Source organism: Saccostrea echinata, unplaced genomic scaffold (genome assembly GCF_033153115.1).
Source record: "Saccostrea echinata isolate AGI-Se365-2 ecotype Australia unplaced genomic scaffold, CSIRO_AGI_Sech_v1 ptg000010l, whole genome shotgun sequence".
Classification (NCBI taxonomy): Eukaryota; Metazoa; Mollusca; class Bivalvia; order Ostreida; family Ostreidae; genus Saccostrea; species Saccostrea echinata.
Window position 1 is genome coordinate 9,993,001 of NW_026889759.1, and position 3,676 is coordinate 9,996,676.

Sequence of the window (3,676 nt, forward strand, 5' to 3'; positions counted from 1 at the left end):
CTTGACCTATTGATTTCCAATTGACAGGATGCAGACCGAGAGGGCCCATCAGATGAACAGCGCAAGGATCCTATTCCGCGACCAGGAAGCCTAATAGAGAAGCTTTTTCATCTATTTCTTTCTGTCTCTTATCCCCTCCCTACTCTAACATAACTAACCATCCACCTTCCTCCCTCCCCCTTCCCTCTCCCTGTTTGACCTTTCCTGACCTAATTGTCTTCATTTGCTAACTTATTTTTTATTTAATTTTCATGTAATGATTTTGTGCGCGTGAATTTCTGTGTTTTGTTTTATTATTTTGATTTTTACTAACCTTCTTTCAGTTGTATATTTTCAGGGCTTCCGACGAGAGACGATGCGGGAGGAGCCAGGCCGGCCAAGAGAAGAAGGAGTCCATTTCCCAGCAATGTCCGGCTGTTAACATTTAGGAAAGCGGTAAGTAAGAAACTGCAATTGTTGCACTTTGAATTTCCTGATTTCCATTAGAACCCCAAGTTAGGATAAGATAGGAATTGCACTTGCTCTTTGAACTCTGTGAATTTGAATGACTCTATCTCACTTGATATATAGTCTTCATGTTTCTTTGATGTCTTGTTTTGGTTTAATTTTTAACAGAAAGATGTTTAGGCTGACCCAGATGCCTAAGCTAGGAGATCCCATTCAACTGCAGTCACCACCTGAAGATGCGGTAAGAATTAGACTCTATTTGATGCACCCTTTCATGAGCATGCCAATAGTTGTTGACCATAGCAGGCCTTGACCTATTGATTTCCAATTGACAGGATGCAGACCGAGAGGGCCCATCAGATGAACAGCGCAAGGATCCTATTCCGCGACCAGGAAGCCTAATAGAGAAGCTTTTTCATCTATTTCTTTCTGTCTCTTATCCCCTCCCTACTCTAACATAACTAACCATCCACCTTCCTCCCTCCCCCTTCCCTCTCCCTGTTTGACCTTTCCTGACCTAATTGTCTTCATTTGCTAACTTATTTTTTATTTAATTTTCATGTAATGATTTTGTGCGCGTGAATTTCTGTGTTTTGTTTTATTATTTTGATTTTTACTAACCTTCTTTCAGTTGTATATTTTCAGGGCTTCCGACGAGAGACGATGCGGGAGGAGCCAGGCCGGCCAAGAGAAGAAGGAGTCCATTTCCCAGCAATGTCCGGCTGTTAACATTTAGGAAAGCGGTAAGTAAGAAACTGCAATTGTTGCACTTTGAATTTCCTGATTTCCATTAGAACCCCAAGTTAGGATAAGATAGGAATTGCACTTGCTCTTTGAACTCTGTGAATTTGAATGACTCTATCTCACTTGATATATAGTCTTCATGTTTCTTTGATGTCTTGTTTTGGTTTAATTTTTAACAGAAAGATGTTTAGGCTGACCCAGATGCCTAAGCTAGGAGATCCCATTCAACTGCAGTCACCACCTGAAGATGCGGTAAGAATTAGACTCTATTTGATGCACCCTTTCATGAGCATGCCAATAGTTGTTGACCATAGCAGGCCTTGACCTATTGATTTCCAATTGACAGGATGCAGACCGAGAGGGCCCATCAGATGAACAGCGCAAGGATCCTATTCCGCGACCAGGAAGCCTAATAGAGAAGCTTTTTCATCTATTTCTTTCTGTCTCTTATCCCCTCCCTACTCTAACATAACTAACCATCCACCTTCCTCCCTCCCCCTTCCCTCTCCCTGTTTGACCTTTCCTGACCTAATTGTCTTCATTTGCTAACTTATTTTTTATTTAATTTTCATGTAATGATTTTGTGCGCGTGAATTTCTGTGTTTTGTTTTATTATTTTGATTTTTACTAACCTTCTTTCAGTTGTATATTTTCAGGGCCTCCGACTAGTGACTTCGATGGAGGACCCAGGTCAACCAAGAGAAGAAGAGTATTACATTGCCCAGCTATGTTTGGCGGCCAACATTGGTGAAAAATTCAAGTTCGAAGCTGCTTCACTACTGTCTTTCAGTAACGAGAGGGTAAGATTTAAGTTTTAACACCTATACTGTGTAAAATTGTTATCATTCTCACTTGATGACGATTGAACTTCTGTCTTTTTTCCACAGAGATTCGGTATGGAACAATCCTCTATCTCCAGCTTTGAAGGGGAGACTGTCTCTTAAAAGCAAGAGTGCTCTGAGTTCAAAGGTCAACTGTAGCCAAGTAAAGACGATAAGATACAATGTGCACATGTTGCACTCTATCAACTTTATTTCAATTAACTTCATTAACTTCACTAGTCTGGCACACTTCTGTCACTCCTCAAAATGTTTACTGGTCAGGGTTAGACTGGTATTGATCCAAGACGAAGAGCAGACTGTGGCCTTTCGGAAGGAGTGCAAAGAGTTCAGCGATGGACCGGAGCTAGCCTAAGCATTGATAGTAAATTATGCAATTTGTATATTGCACTCTGTTGACTTCCTTACTCTCTCTGTGTTGAGGAAATATTGCTTTTGCTTTGACATGTAGACATCTTTGTTAAGAGGTACAGGGTTAGACTGGCCTCGTTCTGCCGAAGAAGAGTAGACTGTCACCCAAGCGGGCGTTCAGTGACGAAATGCAGTCAATCTCAGACATGCGGGTAAGATGAAATGCACATCTTGCACTCTGTCCACTATCAGTAATGATCTCTGTGTTTATTAAATCTTTGCAATTTATTGACAATTTGACTGTTTCTGTCAACAGTTAGAAGGTTGGGCTGTTAGGGATCAAGAGGTCAAGAAGAAATTCTCATGCAGAAGAAGAAGCTGCAAGGGAAGAATCGACTGCAGCCAACTCCCCAAGTTAAGGTAAGATTAGAACTGGACATGCTCTTGGGACTCTGTAAATTTTTTATGCCTCTTTCTCACTTTATATAAAGTCTTCATGTTTCTTTGATGTCTTTGTTTTGCTTTGTTAGCAGAAGGATGTTTACGCTGACCTGGAACCTATAGTGAGGAGGAGTTTGTCTCCCATTCAAGTGCAGCTACCACTAAAGATGAGGTAAGATTTTTGCTCTCCTTCTTGCACACATTCCCTTATCTGGTTTTTAGTTGAATTTGTCTGAATCAGGATTGCACCTGTTGTTTTGTAATTGAAAGGATGCAGAGCAGCAGGACCCATGAAAAGGAGAACCAAGGCCAAAAGACAGAAGAAGATGAGCAGCAGGACCCATGAAGAGGAGGACTAAGGTTGGATCAGAGAAGAAAAGGAGCAGCTGGATCCATGAATACAAGAAGAAGGACCAAGGTCTGCCAACAGAAGAAGAGGAGTTTCAGGACCCAAGAAGAGGAGTAGCAGGACCCTTGAAGAGGACGAAGGCCGCTTGACAGAAGAAAAGAAGAAAAGGAGTCCATTGCCCAGCTTTGACCTGGGGCCAACATTGGCAAAGTCGGTAAGAAAAAAACTGCATTGTTGCATTTTAAGATCCCTGGTTTTTATTTTAACTTGATAATAGCAGCTGTCTGTACTTCACTTCTTTAACATTCTGACTTTTTGTGTTATTAAGAGAATGGCTGGGTAAGCAAGTCTCAATCCTACTGTGAGGATAACACAATTGTCAGTGAGAGTGCTGAGAGCAAGGATAGACTGCAGCCAACCATGGAGATAATGGTAAGTTTAATGATTTCTTCATTTTACACCCTAACTCTTTGTGTAAATAGAAGAATGGTTAGGCAAGCTTTGA

The 3,676-nt window shown here is 41.3% G+C and overlaps 1 long non-coding RNA gene across 1 annotated transcript; it reads left to right on the plus strand.

Annotated features, from left to right (window-relative positions):
• Nucleotides 1-1,866: 1,866 nt before the first annotated feature.
• LOC133184711 (uncharacterized) lies at nt 1,867-3,379 on the plus strand. Its single transcript, XR_009720849.1, has 5 exons — nt 1,867-1,991; nt 2,079-2,593; nt 2,698-2,801; nt 2,912-2,994; nt 3,093-3,379. It is a non-coding gene; the product is annotated as an uncharacterized LOC133184711 (long non-coding RNA).
• Nucleotides 3,380-3,676: the final 297 nt, after the last annotated feature.